The sequence below is a fragment of the Megalopta genalis genome, chromosome 2, assembly GCF_051020955.1.
Source record: "Megalopta genalis isolate 19385.01 chromosome 2, iyMegGena1_principal, whole genome shotgun sequence".
Lineage (NCBI taxonomy): Eukaryota > Metazoa > Arthropoda > Insecta > Hymenoptera > Halictidae > Megalopta > Megalopta genalis.
The window spans coordinates 19,321,611-19,338,416 of record NC_135014.1 but is presented as its reverse complement, the minus strand read 5'-3'; the positions used below and the strand labels follow the sequence as shown (position 1 = coordinate 19,338,416).

Sequence of the window (16,806 nt, the reverse complement as noted above, 5' to 3'; positions counted from 1 at the left end):
ATTCTCGCCTGTGCACAAAACATCGTTGAGTATTATTGTTCAATATGTAGTTACTTTAACGTCATTTTTTCCTTCCAGTTTACATAATGATAGAAAATTGTACGTCGTGTCAGTTATTCTACACTTAGCCACAAATAGAACAAGTGCATAGTCGTAATTTGTATGGAAAGTTGCAAAAAAGATAGTTTCTTGTGCCTTTAAGATAAACTTCGATTAATATTCTCTATACGTCATAAAAATTGCAACTCGCGATACATTTGTTTTTGGCTCCTCTATTAACGATCCTAATTGATACTGCAATTAATTAGATTTGTATTATTTGTTATTATTACACTGCGGATTTTATGCATTTATGACAAAACTAGGTAATTGTAATTTGAAATAGTAGACAGATTAAAATAATTTAAAAATGTCAATGTATTCAATCAATGTATATATTCAATCTACTAACACGATTAAAGAGTGAATAAACTTGCTATTTAATTTCTATTTCTTGCAATTGAGGCAGACAATTTTTATTTTGTATAAAAGTCCGCAGTCCAGTAATAGGAAATTTTGTACAATGGCTGCAGGCGGACTTAACACACGAGTGCGTTTCATGCAACACCAGCTGTCTCGGTGTTAAAGATATTAAATGCTTCATATTATATGCTGTTCGCCTTTGAATTGTGTGCCTTTCCCCCCGCGACAGAATCTGATACGCACTACTTTATTTTTGCTTCAACGATTCCGTGGGGAAAGATTAAATTCCGCGAGGAATTCATATGTACAAGAATTGTAAGAATTTTTACGCATTTTCTCCATGCAAATGTTAATGCCTCTATTCCTTGCGCGTGTGATTCCGTCGCCTTTACGTTTAATTGTTTAAATATTTCAATTCCAGTATTATGTTATAAATAGGATTAGAATATAATTAAATTCTGTCTTATACAAATATAAAGAAAAAGATATACATAAATGTATCAAAGAAAAGAAAAGATACGTAAAAATAGTGTTAGTAAATCATCGATGAACACCTTATTTAGATTAGTTCAGTTTAGTGTATGTACAGCTTCTTTGGCTGTCAGATCAGCTTTTTTCGTTACTCGAAATCTTAACATAACTGAAAATCCATATAAGTTTAACTTTTCTTCCTTCCACTGTGATTTTGTATATTGATAGAATGAAATCGACTAAGATTATCCATGCAATTAATAAGTACAAATTTTCAGAAAAACATATACACGCACATATTCCAAAACACCTTCACTCGATGTTGATTATAATTCTCGCGTATTGACATTTACCCCAAATAAGATAATTAATTCTTAATTAAATTCGATTTCTGCATTACTGTTGAATAAAACAGTATAATCGACGTCTTCATAAAAAAGCATACACATGCAAATACCAAAACAGCTTTTTTCAATTTTGATTATGTCATTGACGTCATATGATATCATTTACACCGTATGAAATTATTAATTATGTGTCAACCGTATAATTGGAGTTTTCAGTGGATTCGTTAATTAGTAAATTATACATTAATTTTACCGACGCCGAACTATTACACGCAACTGTAAGAAATCGCTCAACACATGCATCATGAGATTTATGTTTGTGACATAAGTTATTAATAGATGGAATTGTAATCGATATTATTACTTGTCAACAGATTGTGTTTCTATTTGCAGCGGACATCGAGAAGGGAACAAAGCGAACAGAAAAATAGGTAATTCGACGCCCAATGGAAATTGCTTCTGCGAAAAACAGGTGTAACAGAGATTAGATCGTAACTCGTAAAACGTAAGCTACGAGAACAGTAACACTCCTGGAACGATTTCGCGGTAACCGCGAACACACGGCATACGTTGCTGTAAGAATTATTTATTATAATGCGTGCTCGAATGGTGGTTTTGTGGTGGTGTTGGTGGTGTTGTATTTAGATTGCATTAGATCGATTTATTTACGTATGAGTTGGTTAGAATTATAGTGGCGTGTCTTATACTTAAATGTGAAATAAATTATAAGACTATTATAAATTAACTTCACTTTAAATTACCTTGATAGTAATTATCTTAACACTAAAGTGTTTTGACAGACATCTGGCCAGTAAACAATACACACGTTAGTGAACATTAACACTCCTTGTTTCTTACAATCAGGAAAATCTGATTTACGCCATTATGATTTTAACCCATCCGTATACAGTAAATTTTCCTTCAGCTTCTAAACAAAAATTGACAATTTGGGAGGAGGATAACCTTGCACCTCGTTTTTATAATTGTTGACAATCAGCAACTATAAAAATGAGCCGCGAGACTCGAATAATCGTATCTCCTCTTTCCAAATTGTCCATTTTTGTTTACAATGTATTTAAATAGAAAAAAAACACAAGATTATTTAGGGGTTCTAGGTTCTACTGTATTGATTGTATACATATAAATGGAGTAGGCTACTATGATCTGCACTATAATCTACAGTGTGGTTTGCAGCTTTATTTTGCACTCAAACTACTGCAACGTAGTTCTGCGAAAACATTTGTAATAACAGTGATCATTTTCTATTACAAATTGTTAAAGAAACTAATTTTACGAAAATTGTTATTTTACGAAGTATAAATGAAAGTTAAGTGCAACATGCACTTGGAAACTCCCGAGATCGATATAATGTTTGAGATTATCGCGACTCGAATCGATCACGTTGTTACCAATATATCAACCTGTTCTAGATTACCCAGCTGAACAATGCTCACAGGATTAACTGTCCAACTGCTTTGATCGGGTCATTTTGATCCAGAGTATTTAAATCATCTGCTAATTATTTAATTCTTGGCAACTGAATGAAACAAGGTGCTGTTGCGATAGATCTACAAAGATTATCTTCGTAAATATGTTTTGAGAAACTGACGATTAAAACTGAGAATGGCCGAAATTATTGTCAATTGTATAGTTGTGCAATTGGTCCATTGTTCGCGATTGTTAATATCAATTAAATCGGAAATAAAGGAATTCCTGCATGTTGCGAACCAACGTTCGTGTATTCACTATATCCCACGTGTCATATGTCCTGATAATGTGATAAGCTACGCTTATCAGATCAGCTGTGAACTGGTTCCGTTCGCTGAATCAATACAGTTGGGACTGCAGTATTTGGGACAGTTTTCCTGTTTCTCTAACAAATCGACTGTTTTACGGTTCTGTAATATAAATGTACAGTTTTGCATTCCAAAAATTTATGAAACTGCAGCATTTTGAACTATGAATGACGACACGAAAGTCTGTACTTTTTAAAGATGTTACGATATTTCAAAAGCTCAACCGATTTACATGAAATTGTGCGATCATTAATTGTCCTTAACACCGGCTTCATAATGTCAAATCAAACGATTTATTGTTCTAATTGTATGCTTGCGAAATTCAAAAATCAATTATAGATAAATCGATATTTAATTTGACAAAATTTGAATTATATAGTTATTTAATCCGAGCCGGTCAAAATGATCGGTTTCACACTTTTTGTTTTAAAGTTGCTGCAATTATTAAAACTCTTTCATGGAGAATGATTGAAGGAACTTTTTAATCAAAGCACTTTTTAATCACTGGCAGAAGGTCAAAATAAATACAATCTTTCCATCGTTACAAAGCAAAGCTCTTTCTCTCTCTCTCTCTCTCTCTCTCTCCCTTCCTTTCTTTCTCGCTATCCCTTCCTCTCACTCAGTAGGTTTAGTATTAATATTCACACTATAATACCGTGTAATTTATTTGAAATATACCTAGCCATGAATTAGTACCATGAAATAATTATTATTAGAGGCAACAACATCTCGATCGATTTTACGACGAGATAAGATCGATTACAATTATTCAGCAGTATTATCGCTGGAACGAGCGAACTCGAAGCCAAGATATCGGCCACACGTGTCTACTGAATCGAGGCTAAGGAACGAGTTAGAGGCCCGCTTTCAGGCAATAAATCACCGCGCAGTCTTTACGACTCGCGCGTCTCTAATGCAGAGAATTGCCGGACGTGGTTGACGTACCATTGAAAATAGACGCTTCCGGCTTCACCTCAACACGTGCATTCGCTCGCGGCATCTGACCAAAACGCAAATAGCAAAAATTCTATAGAATTTCACGAGTTCCTTTTTTATTTCACTGCGTTTAATACTGTTTACGTTAAGAAGGATGGACCATTTTTCACAAAAACATCAATGATGTTTACAATAACCTATACATTGCATTGTAATGTGAATATAGGGTAAAAATGTCAATTACTCTGCTCCCCTCCCTTCTCTCTTGTGCCTTCACGATAATTTTACTTACATTTAATAATAATATTATTAAATTGCAGATATTGCGAATCATATGTCTTTTGTATCTATTTATTTCCTTCCCACTGATGTTCTTTGCATCTATTTATGTCCCTTTCTATGTATTTATTTTCTTTGCATCTATTTATTATCTCCCTTATTATGTTCTTCGTATGCATTTACTATTTTATTATTCATGTTTTTTGTGTATATTTGTGAACTTCTTATTTATATTCTTCGTATATATTTATTATATTCTTAATTATATTATCAGCTGTATTTATCAATTCAAAGATTACAACAGTTTATGTTTTCAGTTACAAAGAACATGCGCAAGAATAGGCACGTCACGGAACTGTGAGCGTGTTAATAAAATAACTACTTAAGTAAATATGCAGTGTTTCTGTTGTTGCTACAATTGAAAAGCTCAGAGGGCAAAGTTCCTACTAAACTGGATTAAACACATCGGCTATCAAATCAAAATGTCCGAAAAATTCACAAATTCAAAGTATAATAAGGCAAGTGAAGAAAATTAAAACTGGAAAGTTAAAGTTTAGGGTAAAAATGTATTGGAGGTAAAGTTAAAATTTAGGGTAGAATCGATTAGAGGTAAAGTTAAAATTGATCAGAAATTCGTGTTGTATATATATTTCACTTATGAAAAAATTTGTGCTTAAGACAGTTAGTTGGCTCTTGTGCCACAAACGGCTAGTGTTGGTAGCAGTTATGCATCAATTGCAATGCTGAATATAGGCCACAGGAAACTATGTTTCCGAAACATTCAATTGGTAATTGAACATTAAGTGTAGCTAATAGTATTTCGAATTCGAACAGTGTGTGTGTTCAGTTTCCTTATTGAGACAACGAGATCAATTTCGCACGAGTGCGTTTCGGTGATTCTAAAATGCCGAAAGTTCAGAAATGCAGAATTTCATTAATGAAAAGCTGGATCGAAGACGATACCAATTTTATTGAAAACTTAAGTCTTGGTACAAGTGTTAATTGGTGAGCGTGAAAGAACGTCTCGAGAGAAAGTAGCTTGAAATGCGAGAGGTAGAAGATAGTTGAATGTAAGTGAATTATTGATTGTGTTAATTGCAATGTATGTCAAGTGTTGAGATATGTTAATTTCCATTAGTTAAATATTTATTATTATAAATCGAATACACACAAATAATGAAGGAAGTATTTATTGTCAAACTGAACTTTTCCACGTTCCTAGAATCCTGTTAAAGTTCGTCGCAATAAAAATGAATTTGAAAATACCCGTTCAAAGATAATTGTCACCTGTATGTGACTAACGTGAAGTTTAACGTGTTAATGATGTTTTTCATTCTAGCACAAATGTGTCTTACGAGTGATGTTTACGACACGGAGTTGCTATCTTTGAGAGTATTCGTGCAACCTGGATTACTGACAAAATGACAACTGTCGTTTAATTAATATTGGCGTCAGATCACTGGAAGTTAATTTATATTGACGTGTCGCAATGTTCTAGATGAGACGCAACTGCCTCCGACTTCAAAACTCAATACAGATCGCCAAGTTTGTCACTGTCCGAAGATACGTCTCCAAAATTGAAGTCTGTCGATGATCAGTCAATAATATGAGTCGATGATGTATCGACAATACGTCTATTAGACTAATTATTAGAAATTTATATGAAATAAATATTGTCGAAGATAATGGTATGAAACATGAGTTAGATGAAAATGTGTTCCCGGTTTTAATAATCTCAAAAAAGTTGTGTTCAATGTAAAAGAAATCACATGAAAGAAGATTTAATACTTTCGTGGACGAATAGAAACAAGTATTTCAACCGATTTAATCCTGTCTTGGGATATGAAAACTGAATTCCACAGAACAACATAAGCTGTCCACGATAATAACGAAAACTTTGCATTCTGATGCGGACAAACTCGCGAGTTTAGTTGCCAGGTGCGAATACTTCGTCGTCGCGAGATCCTTAAATCCTCTTAGGTTTGTAAGGCTCGAGATTGAACCGTGGTGAACCGCGTTTGCTCAGACTTAGACTATCAGCCGTGGAATTAATTTTCGGTGAGTGATTCGAATCGAGAGCAGTTTGGAGCTCGTGGATAATAATATGCTGACAGTATTACGGATAATTGATTAAGTTAAATTGGTTTTCTTTTAACGCTTCAACTGGATTTTAGAACAGTCGTTTTAAAATCGAAGCTGGTCATTTATTTCGGTCGATTTAGAGTAACGGCTTCTTCTGAAATTATTAGTTTAAAAAGGATGATCGAGCTTCTTTTATATACAGATTGCAATTATTCATTAACACTAAACCTACCGATTCGGTCATTTCGATTGGTTTCATACTTTTCATTCTGGTAATATTTTATTCATATTAAATATTTGATTAATTTATTAAATACAAAATTAGAACACTGACACAAATCTCTGTAATAATTTCAGGTACGATATTTTCACAAGCAAGAATTTTCACAAATTCCGACAAATAATCGCCTATCACTTTTCATTCATCATTCGATCATTCAATATATCGACTTTCACCATTTGACACCATCTCGGATAATCTTAATAAAATGATTCGACAAATTTCTTAATTCAACCTTACATTATATACAAAACGGCGAAAGTTCGAAATAAATACAGTTATTTGAAGCAGCATTTTCTGGTCACTTTTCAGTATTAAAAAAGTCTATTAATAGATAATAAAGTGTTCAAATAAGTGTGTAAATAAAGTGTTAAAACTGATCAACATTTTTTAATCGATCGTGTACTTTCGCTTACTATACAGCGTCTTCAAAACAACTATAGCAAGTGATAACTCTCTTCCAGGTACAATTAAGAAGGACTAAATCATTTTTCGATCACTTTCACGATCAGTGTTAGAAAGTCGATGTACAGATGCATCATTATTCTCGTTGGATCACTTTAATGACCTTTAATGGACCTCCGACGAGTCGAACTATAGTTATTAAAGACATAATAGTAGTATTTACTTCGCAGGTAGATTGATCTTCTTTGATTTCACTCCTTACTGATCTTCCTTCGCTTTCTCCTTTCAAATGTAGGAAAATTGGATAAATAATCATTTCACCTTTAAAATCGTATATTCGACGATCAAAACTAGAAAACTGAAAAAATTTGGAATTTATGTTATCATAAATGTGATCAAAGTATCCCAATATCAGTGTTAATATCACGTACAGTAAATTCTCTGAAATTGTCCCTCAGATTGTAAACAAAAATGAACAATTTGGAAAGAGGAGACTACTATCAACAATTATATTATTATTATTATTATTATATATATATATAATATATTGTATATATATATAATAATAATAATAACCTTGACATAACCTATTAAAATAATTAGGAGAAGAATCTAAATTATACTTGGCTCCTGTATTTTGCAATTGATACAGAAAATTTTGATTTGGCACAGTCTACTAATAAGGAAACAGAAAAGTGTCTGCAAACAGACGAATGAGAATCAAATAAAAAATAAGTAAAGCGGTAACCCTATTTTATTCTGGAACGAAAGCGAGTAAAAGATTAGAGATATAAAACAATGTATAAATAATATTATAAAAATAAAGAAAAATTCAAGGGTGAACAGACATTGCGATACTCGTCACATAGATCCTAATATTATTATTAGCACGATTCTCATCAATATTGAACTGTTTTATATATTAATATAAAATTTCAATATTCAATTGTATCGTTGGGCTTTAATGAACACAGTAATTGACACACTTACCCTATTAATTTAGTTACCATGGTATCCTAATGGTATTCTACGCGGAATATCTCGAGGAATCGATACGAGTAAACAAAAATATATGATTTCATTAAAAGAAAACGCGCATCTGCATTTTTCAGACACATCGCTGCACTTATGAAAGAACGGAATCGCAGAGAAATAGACACCGCCATACCAAACAACTTTTTCCTCTATAGCTTTCTTCGATCCGCTGCCAAACTCGAGATATAACTCGTCCCAATTTTGTGATTCGCCCTATATAAAAGGGGCTACGCCCGTTAGGTACTAAAAGAGTAAATAAATATTTTACTTTCAATTGTTGTCGCTGCCTGTATTACTCGCGATATAAAATTGTAGAATGAATTTGTGATCGATTTTTATAATAATTGTTTCGCATTTTCTTTTTAGAGTAAATTCCCGCCAATGAGAAATTGAATTATCGATTGCTCGCGGCTTAAACGTCTTTACAACGCGATTAGGTAGCCTTATCTTATCACCGCGGCCGTCGCCGTAACTTTCGCACCTTGGCTGCCGTTGCTAAATCTCATAAACTTCGAGGCATTGATGAACCGAGGTCTCGACTCTTATCGAGACATCGCTTCTCGTTTTCCAGGTCGACTGCTTCGAGAACAGAGAAATCGTTCCATATCGATTGCCGTCAGTTTGTTAGGTGTACGCCAAAGTTTCAGTATACTTTTGAATCTTTCGTGTGTAATGACTTGTTATAATTGTAGTATCTCGATTTTTTTGTGCAATTTGCTATCGACGTGTCTAAATCAGCATGTTTATTATCAGTTAGTAATATTAACTCTCGGAGAGCAAAACTAAATACAATGAGCGACGAGAACCACTACAGTGGTTCTACATACAGAATGTCCCAAAATTATGTTACTCTCGTGAAATGAAGAGTTGCTGAGGTCATTTGAAGTAACTTTTTCCTTAGCGCAAATGCAATCCGTGGTATTGTTTACGAGTTATTAACAAAAAAACACTGTCCAATGAGAGGTGAGCTCAGTGGCTCGACCGCCTAGCGCTAGCTGAGATCGTCTCTCATTGGTCAATGTTTTTTGTTAATAACTCCATAATGATATCTCGGAGAAAATTTTTGTAAAGGAGAAAGTTACATCAAATGACCTTAGGAACCCTTCATTTCCGGGAAGTAATATAATTTTGGGGCACGCCACTGTATATGTTGATCACGCAATGCTTCATTGTTTTCGAACGGAAAAAGATTTTAGAAAGAAAGATAAAAAATTGGAGACATACATGATAATGGTATTCCCCTTGATAGTGGTTCAAAGTTGGAAGATCTTACCCTGCAACAGAAAAAAGCAGATTGATTAGCCTTGATGAAATGACAAACTTTACTGACCAAAATCCAAGATATAGAAAAAAAAGAGATCGTCGAAGTTTAATGTAATTCAGTTTCATTAAACGTAAAAAATTGCATGACGAACTGGGACGTTTTATTCCACTAAGAACATTCGTTAACTTTTGTTCTGGCTGATTTAACTACCCCTTTGCACTCGGAGAATTTTTTTGGTTTACATACCAAAAACTGGTACGTAAGAAAGCTGTCTACTCTATAACTTTTATGAAGGTTGTTGTTCCAAATATTAATATATTATTAATGTAGCAATTATATCGATTTCCTCAGCTAGAAGATGTATCTATTAGATCATATAAATTTTTTCAAGGCAAGAAATTAATATCTACGAGATTTAATCTTAATAAAAAATATTCCGCAGTAATAGGTACGACCACAATTATAGGTACCTTTATCCAACGCGACTGAAAGTCTATACAAATTTTTAATTCGTTGCAATGGACATACATTTTGTGACTGTCCCCTGCAAATTTGCTGGGTAAAAGGCAATAGAACAAGGGTTTATTGTGCTTTGCTCGAATAAATGAACAAGCTTGTGGAAAAGGTATGACGCACGGATAAAATGGCAGATTCGTCGAGCCTGTGCGACAGCCCGGATAGTCGGGGGATTACAGGGGAGCTATTACATCGGAAATGTTAGAACGGCCTGCGTGCTGCTGAAAATGTTTGTTGTGCACCGTTATGGAGTAATACATTGTTAAACGCAAACTGAGCATAGTCCCTTTGAATTGCTTCGCTGAAACGTCGGTAGTATGTAATACGAAATTCCGCGCCGAGTATCTATCGGGAATAGTTGAAGCACACTTAACGAAGCCCAGTATTCTGGGCCGAGTTGAAACGGTACGGTTTAGAGAATTGGAGGCTGCCGCTTTTACCTGAACGGCGAGCTGCGGAGAATTTTATTTCGCCGAACAACAAAGCGTCTTCATTGTTTCTGAATATTAATGATCACTTTTATAAAATCGTATGGAAATTTAATTTCCTTATTTTATCTTTTACAAATTCATTTAAAAATTTCATCGATTCAATATAATTCAACTCAATATAATTTAGATCAGATAACTTTATTCGTTAAATGTTATCCAATTTAAATTGAATAACTTAAATATTACGAATTACGTAATTACGAATTTCATAATTAATGTAATTGAATTGCTTAGTGTTCTGTAATTGTATTCCTACAAAAAGTGGACAATTTGAGAAGAGGAGATACGTTATTCGAGCTTTGCGGCTCATTTTTATAGTTGCCGATTGTCAACAATTAAAATAATCGAAGTGCAGGGCTCGAACAATCGTCTCTACTCTTCCATTTTTGTTTGCAAGCTGAAGGAACATTGGGGAGAATTTACTGTACATTGTAATTCGATCGAATGTAAATCTTGAATTACGAATTACGTAATTACGAATTTTGCAATTAATGTAACTGAATTATGATGTAATTGAATTGCTCTGTAATTATAATTCCTTGAGTAACCCAACTGCAATTGTGCACGACTCTGCTGCATGCAACCTTCCCAATAACAATTGGTTTTGAAATCGCCGCGGCCGGTCGGCTGGTGGCTCAACGCATTAACGATTGCAAATCATCGCCGACGGAATTCGAAATTTGAAGTGAAATTTGACTTAGGGTCGTGACGAAGCGCCTCGCGCGAGAAACGGTGATGCAAGGGTAGAGAACGGCAGGGATCTGGGCGCGACAAAGCGTTCGCAGGGAAATAAAGCGCGCGTATAACCTACGTAGTGTAACCGTAATCCGGCCGACAGTGCCAGTCTCTTGACCTGACATTTAATGCTGTTACACAAGACAGAATACTCGTTGCTCTTTGTCTGCAAAGATCGTGCTACTTATTGAAACGACAGGGCAAAGGTAGAAACGAGTCTACGGTCCCGTCGCGTCATTTAAAGTGCACTCGACTCGTCGCTTTTTGCAATGTTTTCTGCCATTCAGCGACTTTCGCAACTGCCGCTAGAATGTCTTCCTTTACGACCGTTGTTCCCAACAAACTGTTACGAACGCGACTTCGAGGCATTTTTCTTTCCTAATGGAGAACGAAGTTTGTTCGTTGGCATTCGATCAATTAAACAATTAAACGATTCAGAACGAAATCGAATTACGGGACATTCCGGTGCTAAAAATGAGGGGTACGACCGTCCCCGAATTCACGTGAATATCCGTTCCACGGGGATATTTATTTGGCGTAGCTTAACAGAGAAATAATTATGGCATTTTAGAAAAGAATAGTAAATTTAATTCGGTGTCGCTATCGCTACTTCAATTTACAACAATCAACCCTTTCTTTTTAATTAACACATAATCATCACATTAATCATTTCGATCGCTCGACATATTTCGAAGTTCGACTTCATTTTCTTTGTCAATGTATATACATTTTTTCGGACGTTTTTTTCTCAATATTTTCCATATTATTAAGTTTTCATAAATTTGCTGATATTCCTTGCTACATTTCAATAAATTTTCTTGAAATTTGTAGGTTCGTTGAATTTTTGGATCAATATGTACAATGGCAATTTCCAATTTTTTAAATTGTCGTCGCGTATAAAAATGATCGTGCACAATTACCGCCCCGTAAGTTCAGGGACGGCTGTACCTTAATGTGACCAATGAAATCCAACGTTTCATTGCATCTAAATAACTTGAACACGTTAGCTATCGCATCGGTCATGTGCAGGGTGGAGCACAGAACACGATGAGCTGACCATTCAGTGACCCCTGAATGTTGCAGCAAAAACACAGAAACCTGTTTAATTCTTTAGAATTCAAGAATTGTTAACAACAAGGTCGACTAGAATAATAAAGTAGAATACGAATTTGTATGAAAAATAAAAAATGTCTAATTATAAGTTCATTGTAAAAAACATAAGTCAGTCAAGGAAGTCTTTCTTAAAAAAGCTGTGCAGCATCTTGATTGAGACCCCGAGTGTAGTTACAGCATCTCAAAAACTACGGAACGCAAAGGAAATAATCTTGGTCACACAAGAAATGTGCGCAGATATGGATAAGAAAGGATTTACAGCCGCTATCGCACGGATCCCCTGCCACCACAAGATAGCAGGAAATGAAGAAGCAGGCGAAGCCGCCGGAGAAGTTACCCTATTGCCTTCTAACAATGAAATCAACATGCCATCCGACGACATCAAGAAATCTAAAGTCTAGCGTTGAAACTGTACCCGAGTTATCAGACAATAGAGGACACCAAGTCAAACTATTCAGATTGATAATTGGATGTACAAGACCGACACACGACTTCCTCGTTCAAAATGAAACTCCATCTCATTGTGAATTCTGGAATCTACTATTCACAGGTGAACACGTACAGTGCGTCCCAAAATGATAGGACCACCTTAAAAAACAACAGCACTTAAAATTTGATAGTCTTATAAAATACTTACAATATCACGTGATTAATGTGTATATTTATAATTGAATATAGTAATAGAGGCAGCCAAGAGCAGTGCTCTCAATATTGTAGTACTACCGAGTTATGTCAGATTAATATATTTTTAATCGAATATAGTAATAAAGTCAGCCAAGCAGTGCTGTCAACATTGTAGCACTATTAGGTTATGCTCTATCAATTTGGGACATAGCTTTATTTCAGATTTTATACTTGAGAAAGTCTTTTGTTCTGTTCTGTGTGTGTGTTTATGACGAAATAAATATAAAATAAGTATTAGAGATTGTTCGGAAAGTTCGTTTCAAATCTTTTATATGAATTCAATGAAACGAACTCTATAAAATGGGAAATGAAGTTCTGAACAATTTAATGTATAGGATAAGTGTGTCAATTACTGTGTACTTAGATTAAAGAGCAAATTGTTACAAAGAACTCAACAAAGCTTAGAAATCGAAACAAGATAAGAAAAACTCCCGTTTATACATTCTGCATATGGGATGAAATCTGAGCATTAAAATAGCCGTCGTTAATCGCCAGGCTGTCGACGTGACGTTAAAAACGTGAAAGAAGAAGATGGATTGAAGAAGTAACGTCAATTTTAACGTTACCCTAACAATGAAACCAAAGAAATTTTAACTTTCCAGTATTAGTTTCCCTGACTTTCCTTATAATACTTTAAAGTTGTGGATTCTTCGTGCACTTTCATTTGACAGCCGATGTGTTAAATTCGTTTCAACAGAAACTTTGCACTCTGAGATTCTCCGTTGCAACAATGTATAATTGAAACATTATATATTTACTTAAATTGTTATTTTATTAGCACGCTTACAGTTCCGTGACGTGCTTATTTAGCATGTTCTTTGTAACTGAAAACGCAAACTGTCGCGTCGATCTTTGAATTCATAATCACAGCTGATAATACAATTAAGAACATAATAAGTGGATAAAAGAAATATAAATACATACGGAGAGAACATACGCAGAAAGATAATAAATAGATACAAAAAACATAAATAAAAAAACAATGAATAAATCTAACGAATACAGATAGGAAGAAAGTGAATTGACACTAAGAACGCAAATATTAAAATAATAACACTAAAAACATAAACCATAAAATAAAAAATGCATACGAAGAACAATAATTAAAATGCAATAAATAGAAAGGAAGGACACAAATAGATGCAAAGAACATCGATAAGAAGAAAGTAAATACAATACAACGAGACTACGTTCTATTTTAGGATATAACAGCCCTGGAATACTTGAAAAGTTACGGTAACTATCCACCCACACCGGGCAAGCCAATATCATCAATCTGAAATGATTGTGGTAAAGTCGACAGTTATTGTGATCGATGGTGTAAGACCTTACCTTTCGAGAAAGAACTGATAGCAAACCCAGTCGGTTATTATGTATTTAGAAATCTGTGCTTTTGAAAAAAAATTGATGTTCTATAGTACAAAAGTATTATTACTTTTGTTAGACTCTTTGATTCTTATGTATTATTTGTAAAATATATTATTATTTAAATAACAACGATAATAATACTAATAATAATTATTTATTTTTAGCCTCACGCGGAAAACGTGGACTTGATTTTATAAATGCAATTTAAACTCATTCAATCCTCTAATTCAGATGTTCCACTCATTCCATTGCCTGGTTTCTAATCCTGTCTTAAATTCTACATCCTACTCCTATCTTTGGCTTCTACTTTAATCCTACTAAATATATTTCCGATTTCTACTTACTGTCATATTGCGTCAGTAAAATAAACAATGATAACAGCGTAAGTTATACAATAAATACGTTAACAGTTTCATTTTAACAGACATTTCGATAACAATTTGATTAATGATTTTATAATAGTTCAATCAAAATTTTCGATATAGAAGAGAAACTTTATACATACGTGGAATTAAAAAAGTCTTAAAACGGAATTAGAAAGGATGTTTTCTTCAAAATTGATTCAAATGACTTGTGTTTTTTTAGACATTAGAAAGATTACTTTACTAGATGATCTATGAACAATTTCTCCAGAAATTTATATTTACTCGGGATTACAAAGAAAATAGTAAGTCAGTTTTTACAACTTTTACATGTATACAGCAATAAACGAGCTGGGTCAGCAGTGATCCAGCATCTGTCCTCTGAGAGTAAAAAATTCAATTCATCAATTTAAATTCAAATATTATGAAGCACAGCTATAATTGATCATAAATTTAGAAGGAATTGAATAACTGAAACTTGGAATCACAGATGCTGCAAACTGCGTAAATGCAGTTAATATTCACGTTGCAGTTACGGTTCCATGCTGCATACTCGAAATACAAATTCTACATGCTGGGCAACTTTGATTGATTTGAGACTGGATCCGAGGGGAACAATGTGAACATTAATGTATTGTTATGGATTACACGTCATCAGAATGAAGAGCGACTGTTTCCAACACAGTCGAGACGCGTTTCCATAACAACATTATTATCTCTAATAAAAATATTAAAAATCGCTATAATATCATTGTATCGTGAAAGAAATGTTAGGAAATAATTAAAGAACAATAAAACGCATAAAATAAGTATACAGAAGCAAAAGAAGTTGTTTTATTTATATTATAAGCAAAACATTGTAATTTAACTCGTAGACGTATGATGAAATGCCTGTAAAAATAGTTCCTTCTAAATTCATTCTAATGAATTAAATTTTTAAATCACCGGAAGTCTATTAATAAGATTTTTAATTGACTGAGCTGTATGTAAACAAAGTTCGACAATATTTTTACAAATAATAATTTCAAGAGAACGTGTTACCTTATATTAATCCAAATAATTTTTTGGATAACGAATGAAATTATTGTTGCTTTTGAACAATTTTTTAAAGTAATTTTCAACTGTCGGTCTTCGATGTCAAAATGATTATTAAAAAATTACCGGTAGATAAAGTGTTGATTAGGAACTGCGTTCTATAAAGTAAATATACCCGTTAAAACTAACCGTCTCTTTTTTTAATCGAGAGTCACTTTTTATTACAATTATTCCGGATCTGATTGAATAACGAGATGAAATTTTATTTGGGTGAACACTCGGATCAATCGTACAGGTGAAGCTAAGCGAAGACTGCAGTTGCATCCTCTTGTATGCTACGATTGCCCTGACAAATGGAGGCAGCAATGCATGCCACATGACCTATCCTAGCACATTGGTTTCTATCTATTGCGATATCGTACATATCGTGTAGTACATGCCGCGAGAGAGATTTTACAAACCAGTTGTGGCCAACTTCCTCGATACTTGGCAATTGTTCCTTCAAATAACAATTTCAATAAATTACGAGTAATATTGTCGAATTGTTAAAGTCGTCTGATATTTTTATAACTATCATATTTCATTAAAAGTAAAGAATTTCATTCTATCATTCTTCTGCTAAATGCACAAAGCTCAGCGCGTTCTATGAACGAAGAAAAATTGTACTCCGAGCAATTTGTGACTCGAGGAAATTGAAACAACGAATTTGTAAATTTCTCAACAATCGAACGTTCGGATATTTCGGAAAGTTAACGGCTTTCCGAGCGAAGAAGTCTAACCGTAACCCGTATCAGATTCGATTCCCAGTAACCTACTCTAACCCACATAACCTAGGTAACTGGCGATGTAGACGATGTAGAGTAAACCTGGTTCAACCAGTACCAGCAAATTATAGGTAGGAGGTAACAACCGTCTGTGCTCGCAAACGATACTATATCTACATAGAAAGAATCTATACGGAAGAAATACATGGCAAATTTGGAACTGTATGATGTTGGCCGTTGTATTTTTTAAATTGTTCGAAACGTCGAAAAATTGTCTTCGTGAAATAGCGAACACTGTCACTAAAACCATTAATATTGTTAATTTGCGCACTTCTCCGCATATTAAAATTTACATGGAGAGAAAGACTATACACACTCTGC

General features: G+C 34.0%; 1 protein-coding gene across 9 annotated transcripts in view; it reads right to left on the bottom strand.

The window, feature by feature from the left end:
* The window catches only part of LOC117220506 (uncharacterized), a 138,778-nt gene that overhangs the window by 96,164 nt on the left and 25,808 nt on the right, over positions 1-16,806 (bottom strand). For 2 of the 9 annotated variants that reach the window (XM_076518694.1, XM_076518698.1), the window contains one exon: positions 9,318-9,367. The exons of the other annotated variants lie outside the window; for them this stretch is intronic. The gene's annotated coding sequence lies outside the window, so the exon portion shown is untranslated. The remainder of the gene's footprint in view (positions 1-9,317; positions 9,368-16,806) is intronic. 9 annotated transcript variants of the gene reach the window in all.